Source organism: Somniosus microcephalus, chromosome 10 (genome assembly GCF_052327205.1).
Source record: "Somniosus microcephalus isolate GS21.2 chromosome 10, FLI_Smic_1.0, whole genome shotgun sequence".
NCBI classification, from domain to species: domain Eukaryota; kingdom Metazoa; phylum Chordata; class Chondrichthyes; order Squaliformes; family Somniosidae; genus Somniosus; species Somniosus microcephalus.
In genome coordinates this window covers 152761629-152778215 of record NC_140996.1, presented here as the reverse complement: position 1 = coordinate 152778215, position 16587 = coordinate 152761629, and the positions used below count along the sequence as shown (strand labels likewise).

General features: G+C 48.2%; 1 protein-coding gene across 2 annotated transcripts in view; it reads right to left on the bottom strand.

Moving 5' to 3' along the window:
• Window positions 1-16587, bottom strand: part of LOC147111767 (PC3-like endoprotease variant B) — a 780400-nt gene that overhangs the window by 448173 nt on the left and 315640 nt on the right. The window lies entirely within an intron of this gene.

The following is a 16587-nucleotide window of genomic DNA, read 5'->3' as shown; positions in this document are numbered from 1 at the left end:
CTAGAGCTTTAGAAAAGAATGCTTCAATATATCAGAGCCTGATGTTGGCAGTTAAGTGGAGAAGTGCACCAATAGCCCTTTCTCTCCTTTGACTGAGAGAAACTAGAAAACGTCCTGACTGCGTAGTCACTTTGTTGTTCTACATCAATTTTAAAGAATGTGGAAATACTGGCTTCTAAATCTTTGCCTAAAAGTATTGTAGACAAAGCTGAGGAATAATGCTACCCTTGAAGAAATTTTCACTAACGCTCAACTGCGGGTAACTAAGACAAAAAGTCCGTCTAATCCAAAATATGGGTGGGACAATCGGTGTGACTTGTTTCATTAGAAACTCCTACCATTGATTTCATTAGTGCTGTGACGACTGGAATCTCAAGTGTGTTGTCAGTGGGAGCCACTTTCAGGTAGAACAACACTGAATGAGCTAAAACTATCAAAGAAAGGTGGTAAGGACAACAGTTAAACAGCAGCTCTTAGATGTATGAGCTCCAGAGCTGAAGGTACAATGAGAGGGCAGGAAAACCATTTGAGACTATTAATGAAGAAAAATCGCATTTAATTTTTGAATCATGGGAAAACAAATTCTGAAGCTCTTTAAATTGACAAAGAAAGACAAGGGAGGTGATTTTCATTGCCTTTGCCTGGCGTTAATAGAGCAGTAACGGCATCACCAGCGATGCGGCCAGTTCCAGTTTGAAAGGGGCCTACTGCCAGGCATCCAACGCGCCAGCCTGTTTCAGGCAATAGGCCCGTTCTAATATGGAAATTGGGGTCTTATGACGTAAATAGAGCCCTGATTGCCGTTTTTGGTCAGAACTGGTCAGAGCCTGTGCCATGCAGGCTCTGACCAGTTCCACGGACAATGGAACAGAAGAAGCCCGACAAAGTAGTGTGTCGAATTATTTTTGTGGGCTCAGGAGGAGCATTACTCGTCCAGGGCACACAAAAACAATCTAGGCCACTGCTGTCTCAGGACCCCCATCCTCCACGATTACAAATGCCCCCCACCTTACCACCCTGGCAGTCGCCCCGGCTCAATCTTGAAGCGAGTTGCATCGGGACATCCCGCAGCTCGCCTGTCAAATTTAAATGAGGCCTGGGCCTCTTCGCTGCTGAAGCGAGCTGCCAGCGAGCTCTGCCGCTCGGTCACCCTAAAGTTAAAATTGACCCCCATGGAATATGCTAAGTGTTTGATTGCTCATTCTATATTTTTTATATTTCACTTGACCCAATGTGCCATAAGTTTACATTAATCCTGACTTTCCTGTTGTTTTTATTCAATCATAATATTCATCTACCCTGGCCTGAAAAACGTGGGGGTTATTTTAAACGAACTTGCTCAGTGGGAAATTGAGAGGATCGGACCTGCCCTGCTTTACCTCACATTATCCTTGATGGAAAGTAAAATCGGGCAGGGTATAAAATGGGCGGCCAATCCAATCCAATCCAATCTCATCAAGTTTCCGCTGGGAAGGTTAGGTTAAGATTACTGCCATGTAAAGAATTATTTTTCGTAAGGGGGAATTTGAAAATTAAAAAATCTCAATGGGGGGGTGGTGTGGTGTATGTAACCTGTTCCACCTTAAGAGAACTACCTTAAGAGATGTACTACTTTCTCTTGGCTGCTGTATACTGTAATACGGTAATACCGGTGGTGACCACACCGGTATATAAGTGTTGTGCAAGGATTTGCTGGGCAGTTCAGCCCTGACCTTCGAATAGTAAAGACCTGTTAAAAGTTATTCTTGTTGTCTGTGTCCAGTGATTGATCCTAAACCTAACTGGAACATACAGACTCAACAGTGGCGACGAGTCCGACCTTACCCCGCGGCAAATTTACATCCAAGGCAGCTTCGTCCTCAAAACGGGCGTCGAGAAGAGGCATCCGCCCTCATCATCCTGCTGAGCACCATCGCACGGGAGGCATCGAGAACCCGGGTTAAAAAGAAAAAGAATTCTGCCCACGAAGCCCTCCATCAGCGACAGGCAGTGTTCATCCCTTCTACCACGGTGGTGGGTAAGCCGATCAGCGACACGAGCAGAAAGTCAGCCGCGTTGACTGTGGAGTAGGGGAGGGAAAACGGAGGAATAAGGGCGGAGAGCTCGACCACGGCCGGTAGAAAGGGCCGGGCTGCAATCGAGGCCGAGAGGCGCAGCGACTGGGGCAGCTTAAGGCTCGAGAGCCGCGGAGAACTCAAATGCAGCCGGTGTACAGGACCGGGCTGCGAGCGGGGCTGCGAGGCAAAACAGCGTCTGGGAGTTGAGAAGCTTAAGGCACGAGAGCCGCGGAGAATTCAAACGCAGCCGGTGTAAAGGACCGGGCTGCAAGCGGGGCTGCAAGGCAAAGCAGCGTCGGGGAGTGAGAACCGCTGGGGCGGCGAGAACGGCAGCAGCAAGGCAATCGCCATTGCAGCCAGCGGGGGAAGAAGGCAAACGTGGGAATCCGCCATTGTAGTCGGCGGGGGAAGAAGATGAGCGCGGGAAAGACCGCCAAGCGCGGGAAGCCGCCATTTTAGTAGGCGGGGGAAGAAGACAAGCGCGGGAAGCCGCCATTTAAAAAAAAAAAATTAAAAAACTTGCAAGGATGCCTAAACATGGGAGTATTAATACCTTTGATAGTGATGTCGAAGATTGGACCACGTATGTAGAACGCATGGAAGTTTATTGTAAAGCAAATAAGGTACCAGATGATGAGAAAGCATTAACCTTATTAAGCTCAATGAGGGCGAAGACATACGGGCTATTGAAGCACCTTCTATCACCAATTAAACCGGCGGATCAGACCTTTGCGAATATTGTTACTGTCCTGAAAAATCATTTAAACCCCACGCCGCTGATGATAGCGGAACGATTTAAATTTTACAGAAGAACGCAGTTGAAAGACGAAAGCAACGCTGAATTTTTAATTGAACTACGTAAGCTATCAAAGTACTGTCAGTTTGGGACAGGGCTAGCAGATGCGCTGAGAGATAAATTTGTATGTGGATTGTTAAAAGAAGGAACACAAAAGCGACTGCTTGAAGAGAATGATCTTACGCTTGATAAAGCTGTCACTATTGCAGCATCGCAAGAAGCCGCAGCAAGAGGCACTGCGGAAATGCAGCTACAGTCACCGGAACTCTGTACCAATCAAATGGTCTTGAGTACAGTAAAATGTTATTGTTGTGGAAAGACAACACACGATCAGAACCAGTGCTGGTTCGAAAATCAGGAATGCAGAAAATGTGGCAGGCTTGGTCACATAGCTAAAGTATGCCAGTCAGGAAAGAAGACCAGCAACAAAAAGTCACCGCAGGAAAAGTACAAAAAGGTACACAAGGTGACAGAGAACAGTTCGAACGAACAGAAGTCAGATTCAGACGCCAGCAGTAATGAACTGGGTAGTCTAAGAGTACACAATGTTGGTAAGGAAGCAGACCTCCAAACAATTTGGGTCACACTTCAGATAGCAGGAGTCCAAGTGAAGATGGAATTGGACACTGGATCGGCATTGACGGTCATGAATAAGAAAGATTACAAAAGGTTATTCCCACATATTCCCCTACGGGATACGGAAATTGTATTGAAAACATACACGGGGCAAAGCGTATACCCCATCGGGAAGATAGAGGTAAAGGTGGTCCACAAGGGCAAAGAAAGCCGAGGAATGGACTTATATGTGCTACCTGAGGGAGGTTCACCACTACTGGGACGGGAGTGGATTAGGAAAATAAATATGGACTGGCATTCCTTAAAAGCACTAACGGTAGATTCCGGTACAAAAGATGTCAAACCTAAACGATTGTCCAGAATATTGGACGATGCTAAAGAGGTGTTCCAACAAGGACTGGGAACACTGAGAGGAATTACGGCAAACATCAAGATTAAAGAACATGCAAACCCGAAATTTTTCAAAGCCAGACCGGTACCTTATGCAATACAACCTGCTGTGGAAGCTGAGCTGGAAGGGCTAGAACGTTCAGGAGTACTGTCTAAGGTAGACTGGAGTGAGTGGGCCACGCCCATTGTCCCAGTCATGAAGCGTTCATCGAGCAACAAGCCGGGGGAACCGGGGAAGGTTCGCATCTGTGGTGATTTCAAGATCACTGTTAATCCGGTGCTTCACACAGTGCAGTATCAGCTTCCACGGATTGAGGATATCTTCGCTTCATTGTCTGGCGGGAAACACTTCACCAAGATAGACCTGGCACAGGCGTACTTACAGATGGAAGTTGAGGAAGAGTCACGCCAGTATCTCACGATCAACACGCATAGAGGCTTGTACCGGTATAATAGACTGGTTTTTGGAGTGGCATCGGCTCCAGCAATTTGGCAGAGGGCCATGGAGCAGGTATTACAGGGAATTCCAGGTACACAATGTTACCTGGACGATATTCTGATTACAGGAGATGATGATGAGGAACACCTTGCAAACTTGGAACTGGTGCTCACCAGATTGAAAGAATATGGTCTTCGAGTTAATCGCCAGAAATGTGAATTCTTTCAGAAGCGGATCTCGTACTGTGGTCATGTCATTGACCAGGAGGGGCTTCATAAGTCTCCTGACAAGATTGAAGCTGTTGTGAAGGCTCCCACTCCGGATAATGTATCCCAATTGAGGTCGTTTCTAGGGTTGATTAACTATTACCATAAGTTTCTGCCAAATTTATCCACGGTGCTGCACCCGCTGAACGCTCTTTTGCAGAAGGGAGTACCATGGAAGTGGAGCGAGGACTGTAAGAGGGCCTTTCGCGAAAGCAAGGCATTGATCACCTCAGAGGAAGTGTTGGCTCACTTCAACCCAACGCTGCCTATTCGTTTGGCTTGTGATGCTTCTCCATATGGTATTGGGGCAGTACTCTCACACAAGTTGCCAAATGGCCAGGAGAGGCCAGTTGCATTCGCATCCAGATCATTGACCTCCGCTGAGCGCAATTATGCTCAGATAGATAGGGAGGCTCTCAGCCTTGTGTGGGGAGTAAAGAAGTTTAATCATTACCTGCAGGGCCAACAGTTTACGCTTCTGACAGACCACCAGCCGTTGGTATCCATTTTTAACCCGAAGAAGGGTGTTTCGGTGGTGACAGCACAGAGACTCCAGAGATGGTCCCTTTTCCTAGGGGCACATCAATATCAGATAGAATTCAAAGGTACAAAGCAGCATGGTAATGCTGATGGGCTGTCGCGCCTGCCACTATCTACAGAGGAGGAGGCACTGACGGTTGACCCTGTTGAGTTATTTCACTCGACCATCATCGAATATTTACCAGTCAACAATGCAAGTATTGAAAGAGAAACCAGGAATGACCCGACACTGTCCAGGGTCTACGAAGTGACAGTGAAGGGATGGCCAGCACATGGTGATCCACTGTTACCGGCATTCTCAGCAAGACGAGAACAGCTGTCCGTCTGGCAAGGAACATTGATGTATGGAACAAGGGTGATTATTCCTCCTAAGTTAAGAGAGAGAGTTCTAAAGGAACTGCATGAAGGTCATCTGGGGGGAGTCAAGATGAAAAGCCTTGCTAGGGCTTATGTGTGGTGGCCGGGTATCGACCAACAGATAGAGGAGCTGACGAAAAGCTGCTCAGGGTGCCAAAAAGTGCAAAATGCACCTCCGATTGCACCGCTGCTTCCATGGGAATGGCCTTCAACCCCATGGCAACGTGTACATATTGACTTTGCTGGTCCTTTCATGGACTCCATGTTTTTAATTGCGGTGGACGCACATTCTAAATGGCCAGAAGTGATTAAGATGACTACCACTACCTCGGAAAAGACGATCGCGGTGTTAAGAACGATATTTGCGAGAAATGGATTGCCAGAACAAATATGTTCAGACAACGGACCGCAGTTCGTGTCAGAAGAATTCCAGGGATTCATGAAGAAGAATGGGGTGAAACATTATACCTTTGCCCCATATCATCCGGCTACAAACGGGTTGGCCGAGAGATTTGTACAAACGTTTAAAAAAACAATAAAGGCCATGAGCGAAGATCAGATTCCACTACAACACAAGGTGGACAAATTCCTACTGGCATATCGAAACGCCACTCATGCAGTGACAAACCAAAGTCCTGCCATGATGTTCTACAACAGGAGGTTGCGGTCCAGGTTGGACTTGTTAAAACCAAATGTGCGGAGGGAAGTTGAAAACAAACAGTTCCAGCATATAAATAACAAGACCACTCGGAGTTTCGAAATAGGACAACCAGTGTTAGCCCAGGACTATAAAAACGAGAAATGGCAATCTGGAACAATTCGGGCCAGACAAGGACCCCTGATGTACACGGTAGATATTGGTGAAAATGTAATACGGCGTCATGCTGACCAACTGGTAGAATTGAGAACAAGAGTCGAACCCATGGTTACGGCAGAGACAACCGTGAAAGAAGTTAGTGAACCTGAAGCATCTACCTCAGAAGTGAATGTACCTGATGATGATGTCCAATCCATAAGAGACCAACTAGATGAGTCACCCCAGCAACGAGAATCAGAGACCCCTGAAAGGTGTTATCCAACTCGAATCAGGAGGCCTCCTCAGAGACTGAATCTTTGAACTGTTTTGCATGAAGTTGTATATATATATGTTATTATGTTATGTTAAATGGGGATATAACTGTTAAGCTAAAAAGGGAGGATTGTGGTGTATGTAACCTGTTCCACCTTAAGAGAACTACCTTAAGAGATGTACTACTTTCTCTTGGCTGCTGTATACTGTAATACGGTAATACCGGTGGTGACCACACCGGTATATAAGTGTTGTGCAAGGATTTGCTGGGCAGTTCAGCCCTGACCTTCGAATAGTAAAGACCCGTTAAAAGTTATTCTTGTTGTCTGTGTCCAGTGATTGATCCTAAACCTAACTGGAACATAGACTCAACAGGGGGGGGTGACCAACCTGTGCCCAGGGGGCGGGTCGCTCACTTAAATATTTTAATGAGGGTGCATGGCTAAGATTGTATCTGTACTTGACGCTGGCCGGCCGGTTTTCCCCAGCTTTGGGAAACCCGACCGCTAAAGGGAGGCGAGGACTGCTACATGGAAGAGGTAAGAGCTTTTCCAGCACTGCTTCTGGGCCAGGAGGAGCAGGAGTGCTTCAACCCGGCCTACCAAGCAAACCCTCACGATTTGACCCCTCCTCCTACGATTATCGAACATCCCCGCAATCACTGATCCCCGGCAATCGCCGACTCTCCCCCGACCCCCCATCTCTATCTCGAATCTCTCTCCACCCACCTCCGATCTCTCCCTCCGATCTCACTCCGAGCCCCCACGATCACCCCCCAAACCATGCTGTACCCATCCCGCACCCGCCTTGCAATCTCTACCCCGAGCAGCAGGAAACCTACCTGCTCCTGGGCTGCGGCCTCTTCTGCAGCGTTCCCCACCCGATAGGGAGCCAAGCCTGTCAATCAGGCTGGCTTCCGGCAGGGAACCTGGTTAAAAAAAGGACATCGACCTGAAACATTAACTCTGTTTCTCTCTCCACAGATGCTGCCTGACCTGCTGAGCATTTTTGTTGTTGTTTCAGATTTCCAGCAGCCGCAGTATTTTGCTTTTGTATTAAAAAAAAACTCCATGGTGTTCCAGAACCTCTCCTCCCTGCATCTAAATCCTGCTCCAGTAAATATCGGGGCCATAAAGTCCATGTTCACAGTAAACATTCCAAATTACAGGCATCTCTGGCAGTCACACATCACACTTTGTGGCATCACACCTTTTTACATGCGAATTCTTGCATCACACTTACACCTGATTGGCTTAAATTCCATGTTCATGAAGCACCAACAAATCACAGCTGAACAAGTATGAATGTGTCAATTAACACATAGCAACTAGGAATAAAAACTACCAAACAGCAATTTCTAAAGTTTCCAATCAAAAATTAACTGTCTGGAAAATCCTCCAAAAGCAAGGAGCAAAAGGACAGCCAATCAAAGTGAACCTATATTTTTATGAAAATCCTTTCATCTGCCAACTTGAACTCTCACTAGCTGGGAAACATGGTACTGGAAATAAAGTTTGCAAATACATAGAATGATACAGCACAGAAGGAGGCCATTTGGCCCATCACGCCTGTGCTGGTTCTTTGAAAGAGCTATCCAATTAGTCCCACTCCCTTGCTCGTTCTCCATAGCCCTGCAATTTTTTCCCCCTTCAAATATTTAGCCAATTCCTTTTTGAACGTTACTATTGAATCAGTTTCCACCACCTTTCAGGTAGTCTATTCCAAACCACAACTACTTGCTGTGTAAAAAAATGTCCCCTCATCTCCCCTCTGGTTCTTTTGCCAAACCTTAAATAAAAAATACTTTTGTGAGAAAATTATTAAACGTATCTATACACTAGAATTTACTGTTTAAAAAAACAATGTTTTCCATCGGAGGCCTGTATCATGTGAGAAGCCCAAGTCTTAGATTTATACAGATTACCAGACCCATCGCGTGCATTTGAAGAAACTCAAGCTGGTAGGCTACAGCTCTCACCTTACCAAGTGGTAAAAATATAGAAATGGGATTGGCAATTTCAAAGTGGGGCCACGACAGGAATGGGGTAGAGGACCAGGAAATCAATTGGGGCTGGCAAAACCTCTCACGGTGGGGCTGTGATAGATGATGCAAATGCCATATGGCTGGAAGCTGCTTAATAATTTATACCACACACACTGCATATATTCTGAGGACCTGCAGTCATTTGTTTGGACATGTACTAAAGCTGTGACAGCACAATTAAGAGGGATTTTTAATAGAATTCATATAGGTATCAAGGACCATCTATTAAATTATTTTGGGGGAAACAGTGCTGGCATCATTTATTTATTTTAGATTTAGCACATCTAAAAATGTAACTTTTCTATTTGATGATGGTTAGCACGAGCAGCTGGATTTGGGAGAGGGCGAGAAGGTCCCCCGAGCTACAAGGGTTCAAGAAAAAAAGAGGCGTGCCCATAGTGGATGTGGGGCAGCTTGCTATGAACAGCAGCTGGGGGATAGGGTGGAAAGGCAGTGCAGGCCCTGATGGCCAAAAAAGAAGCAGTCATTTAGTTCAGGACCATCAGTAAGTGGTAGGGAGTGGGCCTCAAAGAGGGCATAAAGCAATTTATATACATTTTAAAAAGTTAACCATTAAAAAATGTTAAATAATATACTTGCACTTCATTGCCGGATGAAGATGCAAGAGCTCTTCACACAGTAGATGGACCTCTAGAGAAATTAAGGCAAAGCAGTACAGCACTGAACGTGATGTGACAGGCAAGTGCAACTTTTTAACTCAACATTTATTATTGAGGCCTAGAAATTGGATAAGGCCTGAAAACGGGCATGGGCATCACAATCCACGACTACCTCCGCACCTGTTCCTTCCGATTCAGGCAGCACACAAACTTCGTGCTGCCTGCTAATTTAAATGAGAGCAGCAGGCAGCCCAGCACTAAACGCACTGTTGAGTAGCTGCACGCCTCAGCAGGGGGCCCAAGTTCGTGTGAGGCTAGCACCAATTAAAGCTAGCCTGCAGTTCTTAAAGCCAGCCTGCACCTCTGATAAGGGAGGTGCATTCTGGCTGGAGTAGATACTGGAAGTCATTGTAGAGGAGTGTGTGACCTACAGGATGGCGCAACATGGCAGAGAGGGGGCTTCCAGATTTTGCGATGCAGCACTCGACGCCCTGGTGCAGGAGGTGGACAGGAGGAGATGTGTCCTCTATCCACAGGGGGCCTGAAGGCCCTCCAGACACATGCTGAGAAGGGAATGGGAGCAGATAGCCGTCACTGTCAATGCAAGCAGTGTAGCCCCAAGGACCTGGATGTAGTGCAGGAAGAAGTTTAATGACCTCACATGAGTGGTCAAGGTCAGTGAATTCATCTTGAAATGCCATATCCCACCATCTGCACCACTAGCCTCACACACTGCTCAATACACCATACCTACCAACAATCTCTATCAAACACGACTCATACCTCACATTCATAGCTTCACATCACCCTCACACAACCATCACGGCTGCAAGCCTCACACCCACATCTCACAACTTGCACACACTGCCAGCTATTCAACCATGACAGGCACATCACCCAAACACATTGCACCACACTCACTGACACACTTCGCTTTCTCTTGCAGGAAAAGATGGCTTATAACTGGAGGCAGCAGGGGCTACTCAGAGGGAGACAAGCTTGCCTGCATGACCTAATCTCCATGGAGGAGACGGTGCTGGAGGTAATTGGAGCGGCCATTGCTGAGCCCATGGCCAGCAGCGGGGCTGAAATAATCCAAGGTGCCAGTATCCTCATACTGAATCCTCCTTCTCACATCCCACTTCCCCCTCATCCCAAAATGTCTTCTGATTTACAAGCTGCAGATGGTGTAAGCATGCACCTATTCTTGTGCCTTTTTCCTTTCAGATAGCCAATGCCACCTGGCCAGGCAGTGGGCGAGGAGCAGGAAGTGGAAAAGCAAAGAGGAAATGATGCAGAAGACGCACTGTCACTCGATTTAACACTCGCAGCCAGCAGCACAAATACTGACATTCTGTGCATTTTAGCGGATAGGTTAGACGTGGGATCTGCATGTGGTGAGACACCAGGCACGAGTGGCCTGCAGCCAGGGCAGGAGGAAATGGTAGCGCAGGTGCCAGCTCCCTGGCGGGCGAGGTCGTACATGAATTCTGCTGCACAGGACTCAGATGAAGACTTCGATGGGGGCGGCCTACAGAATACTGAAGGGTATGAACAATGGTGCATTGGCAGGCCTCCCAGAAAGCCTGAGTGAAATGTCAAGAAGCATGGAAGTGTCTGGCACCAACCTTGCACAGGGCTTTGCACAGAGCATGGAGCCCATCCTTTCCAGCATGGAAGTGATGGCCAACTCCATTAGCACACTTGTGGACCCAACCATGATGTACTGTCTGATGGTCGATATCTCAGCTTCCATTGCAGCACAAGCAGGAGCCACCCAACGTCTGAGTGCCGCAGTGGAAGCTCAGACTGAAGTCATGCAGGCTCAGCTTGCTGCCACACAAGCTCAGACTGCTGCCATCGTGGCTGTGGTTACCATTGTTGAAAGGGGCTTGCAGGGTGCCACAGCAGTCCAGCAATCTGTCCTACAACAGATTACTAGGATTGCTGAGGCACTGCCCCGGGGGAGTGGCAGTGACTCTGTGGAGCTCGACCCTACTGCCCTCCCTCAGGATGACAGCATTCGTCCTCCATCACTCCCACTCCGCCAGTGCCCTTGCTGTTGCCCGTCAGCCAGACTGATGCTGCCTATGCTGAGGTGGTGCAGTCTACAACCAGACCTTCTAGGCCCAGAGCTGCTCGAGGTCATCCTGCAAGGCCATCTGCAGTCTCCCCCACTGAAAGTCAGCAGCCTTCCACCAGTCATGGTGCAGCATGGGGTAGCACTGTGTAGGAGCACTAGGACAGGCAAAGGCACATGGAAGACATGCACAAAGGGAATGCACAAGGGTGATTAGTTGACTTTATTATGTAATATTGGATGGATTGATGTATAAAGTTGGTTTGGAATGTTGTTCTGTGGTGGCTTTTATTGCAGTATTTTGCCCATGAGGACACTGTGATGGTTCATAACAGAGGGAAGGCAAGGTGTGGAACTGTGGGTGAATGGGAAATGGTGAATGGGAAATGCAGATTGCATTCACTGGTACCGCAGTCAGATCAGTCGATCATAGGCAGCCCGGCCAGAAAGGGGCTGTGTTGGTTGCCTGCTCCCTTCCTCCTCCTCCTCTTCCTCCTCAGCTCTTTGCTGTATACATGGTGGCAAAGGCTGTGCTCTCATGATGGCGAGGTTGTGCAGTATGCAGCAGACCACGATGAATCTTGAGATGCGCTCTGGTGAGTACTGCTGGGCTCATCCAGAGAGATCCAGGCAGCAGAAGCATTGGGTTGGATTTTCTCAGCCCCAAGGAGGTGGGCATGGAGGCTGGACTGCTGGTAAAGTAGCAGAAAGTGGGGGCGGATGGCAAATCTGCCCCCATCCCGCCTCCGTGCCCTTTTGCCAGGAGGCGGGAAGATGTGCTGCTTCGGGTCCCGTCTCCTGGAGGCGGGAAAGGCATTAAATCCTTAGTTAACAGGCAGAAAAAAGGATTAGCACCATTTTGCCTTCACAGGAGAAGGCTTCCTGACCTCGGAGAACCCTACCGGGTTGGAGGAGACATGATGGAGGGCTGCGGGGATCGGAGGCACCTGGAAGTAAGATGCAGAGGTGAGTGATGGGTACAAGTGTGGAGTGGTAAGTATGGAAGGTGAGTGATAAGCGTTAAAAAATGTTCACTTACCTTGTTTTCTTCCTATAGTCTTCATCCACCCTGGATCGGGAGACCTGGCATCCTCCTTGTCGATTTGACAGACTGGCTTCACAGAGCTGTCAAACGCCGATATTTCTTCTTTCAAGAAGTCTTGACAGGCAGCACGTCTGACATTGATGTGCTCTGTCAGTGACTTCTTCCCTAATTGGCGGGCTGGACAAGGTCAATCAGGGGAAAATCCCTCTGGTTGGTCAGATGATGATGGAGGCGGGACATTGACACGACAAGCAGCAGTCCCGCCTACAACTCATCTCCATTGAGAAAATCCAGCCCATTGTTTAAGGATCCTAATGGTCTGCTTGATCAAATTCCATGTGGCACCATGGCTTTCGTTACATGCATGCTGCCCATGTGTGGTTCAGTTGCCCACCAAAGTCATGAGCTAGTGGTCAGCGGATAGCCCTTGTCGCCCAGAAGCCACCCTCTGGTTTGTCATGGTGGCTGAAAAGCGGATAGTACAGCAGACTGCTGCAGAATGAAGGCATCATGGTAGCTGCCAGGATACCCAAGCATTGACTTGCATGATGCGCTGTGTATGGTCGCACATGAGCTGGACATTGAGGGAGTGGAATCCCTTCCAATTGCTGTACATCTCCAAGTTCACATGTGGCACCGGCAAAGCGATGTGTGTGCAGTCAATGGCACCCTGCACCATAACAAAACCTGCTATCCTGGCAAAGCTGTGTGCTCGCTCCACCTGCTTCTCTATAGCAAGAGAGAATAAAATCTATTCATCTCTCTTTGCATACAGAGCCTCAGTGACCTCCCTTATGCAATGGTGAATGGTGAACTGTGAGATGTTGGAAATATTGCCTGCTCCAGCCTGGAAGGAGTCCAACGCATAAAAATTCATGGCCACGCTCACCTTCACAGCCACTGGTAATACCGTCCTCGCCCTGCTCTGAGGCTGCAGGTCTGCCTGCAACAGGTGGCAGATTTCAGTGAGCCCCTCCTTAGTGAAGTGGAGACATGGCATGCACTGTTCCTTGCTGAGGTTGAGGTAGGAGAAGTGCTCCCTAAAGACCCTGGGTGGATATGGCCTCCTGCTGAGAGCACTTCTCCCCCTCCTCCCCCTTTGAGCAACTTGTCCTCCTCTGTTCATTCTTCCTATCATGCTCCAGGCCAAGGGCGATACAAACTGCAGCATCCATGTCTGGGAGCAACTGGCCTGAATAGAAGCCTTGAAGTAACCTGTAAGAAGTCACACAACACCAGGTTATAGTCCAACAGTTTTATTTGAAATCACAAGCTTTCGGAGCGCTGCTCCTTCGTCAGGAGCAGCGCTCCAAAAGCTTGTGATTTCAAATAAAACTGTTGGACTATAACCTGGTGTTATGTGACTTCTTACATTTGTCCACCCCAGTCCAACACCGGCATCTCCACACCTTGAAGTAACCTGTCACACCACTTCCTTGAGACTTCAAATAAGACACCAAACCAAGAAACACCTCTACAAACTCACCAAGAGTAAGTAGAAATCAATCAGCAACTAACCTGAAAGCAGGTGATGATCCCTCTGCATAGTGCTGGTGGGGGTTCCTTCCTGCTGCTGAATGCATGTTCAGCTCTGTGTGTTTAAGAGAAGCGTTGGCTGCAACATTGAGGTCGAAAATGGCACCACCAGCGTCAAATCAGCATTGCACGCTGGCTGACATCATGACCTGCGTACTCTGCATAGTTCCAGTGCATGCTCCCAGCGCCCGTGCTCGCGACCTCACCAAAATGGCATCCGGCGCGGCCAGCAGCAGAAGAGCCAGCATGCGGACACCATTTTGAGCACAAAACGACATCCAGAGCACTGACAAAACGGGCACTACGGAGCTGAATTTCACAACCTGAAAGTTCTATCAAATCACCACCGACTGGCAATGTAACAGGAAGTGTGGGTTCTCTATAGGAAATGTTTCTATAGAGCTTTTATCGAAATGGGCAACACCCATATCGACACATCAGAGACAACACAAATTGTCTTTTCTTCATAAGTGCTGATTGACCTGGCGTGTATTTCTAACATTTTCTGTTTTATTACTGATGGATCTCCCATGGCGTTGGATGTGGTGAGTCAAGACCAAGTGATATGTTCAAATGAACGATGACTTGTTGATCTCTCAGCACATTGCACACAGTAATCAGGAGAATATGGTCACGCTCTTACCTATCTCCGATGTCTTTATGTTGCTGATTCTCTTCTGCTCTTTCTCTCCTTTTCTCTACTGCTTCTCTCCCCATAATGCTTCTTTTTGCCTCTGTCTTTTTTTTATTTTCTTCTTTCCTTTTGGATAGGAAGTATGGCATGGTGTGATGGGGAATGGAGCACCAGTGGCTGCAGCCTGCAACCCCCAAGCTCTCTGCTTCTATCACTGAGCTTCTGGATCTCTTCTCAAATTTGGCTTCCAAGTTCCTGGGCTTCTCTCGACATCAAGACTACGATTCTGCACTGGACTACACTACACTCTGGACATCAAGACTACTCTCCTACAGTGGACTACACTGAACAAGCTGCCCTTGTTGCTTAAATTTTAAAGAAACTTTGGTCAGCTTACAGCCCTTCCCCCACTGCTGCTGTTCTCTGCTGAGACTGTGACTCGTACTACTGTTTTTTCAGTTTCAGCCTGGTTTTCTGTCTAGTGTTTTACTCTCCTGGGCTGAAGTATATTTCTCCGCCACTTCTGGACCTTTTGGGGACCTCCAACTTCGCCATCATCATTCTGCCCCACAACTGATTCTGCACATCTCCTGCATCTTCAGTCCCATGGAAATACCTCCATCTTCTGATACTCTACCCTTCAAATAGCTTCTGGATTTCACTCGCCCACTACACCTGTCTCCAAACTTGGACAACAGTTTGTTGATGCTCCATGCCGACTCCACCCTACCTACGTCAACTTTATCCCACCACGGGACCTCTGACTTCAACTCTGGACTCCCTCCTATTGTCTCCTATCTAGTCCCTGTTACTACCAGTATATATGTATCCTAATAATTGCTACGTAATCAGGCCTATTTTTTCCCTGTGTCCATTCGTGTGTGCATTTTGGCTGCTGCTCCAGATCTGAGCCCACCACTCCTATTTCCGCTTTGTCCTCCCTCTTCTTTTCTCTCCTCGACTGCTCCCTCCTGTCGTCAGGCCTCCTTTCATTTCTCCCCTCTTGGGTACTCTGCCCTCCCAAATCCCTATCCCAACCCTTCATTATTCTTCGACCTTCTGACTCTCCTGCCGCTGTCCCAGGCTCGTCTCCCTCTTAGATAAGCCTACAGCTTCCCTCTGTGCCTCCCTTGGCGTCCTCCGAAGAGCCCAATGAGGCACTCATCGCTGCCTCCTTACAAGCAGCAATCCCAACTGCCCCATCCTACACTCTCGTCGACCTTCCCGCCCAGCATGCCCGCTGGGGGCTAATCTTGCCAATCTCCTCCCCGTCCAACTCACCCCTCCCAGTGCTGACACTGTGGACTCTGGCAGTACAGTAGCTATCACTGCCCCTCTCCGCATCTCCCTTTAGAATATCCGTTCAATTGTGAACAAGGCCCTTGCCATCCATGAGCTTATAGTGGATGATTGCAGCGACATCATGAACTTGACGGAAACCTGGCTGAGGGGTGATTACACCTTCCTTTAAATGAAGCCTCCCCGCCCGGCTATACCTTCCACCACTTGCCCCGCCCAGACCGTTGCGGTGGCGGTATGGCTCTTATCGTCAAATCACACCTTGGTCTGTCCCCCTACTCCTCTGGCACTTTCTCCTCCTTTGAGCATCTCACCTTGTTCCACCCCCTCACCTCTCATTTAAAATCCTTGTTCTCTACCGCCCACCTAATTACCATAAAAATGTTCTCACCGAGATATCTTCACTGCTTTTCTCCCTCAGCTTCTGCACCAAGCAGCTTCTCATCTTCAGTGATTTCAACCCCCATCTCAATTCATCATGCTCTCTCTACTCTGAGGTTATGGCCCTCTTATCTTCCCTTAATCTCTCCTTCCATGTAAACTCCCTAACCCCTATTCACAGCCACCCCCTTGACCTTGCCATCTCATGTGGCCTCGCTACTCCCATCATGTCAATCTCAGATAAGGCCATCTCTGATCACTTCCTTGTATCGCTCTCCACCCACATCCCTCTTCCCCCTCACAACCCTACTTCCTTCTGTGTCCGCCCCTGGAAAAAACTCTCTCCCAATTCACTTGCAACTGCACTTTCAAAATCCCAACTGTCCAGCCTTTGGCCCTCCATTCACCACGACGTTCCTGTAGCTACCGATCTACTCAACCACACCCTCACCTCCACC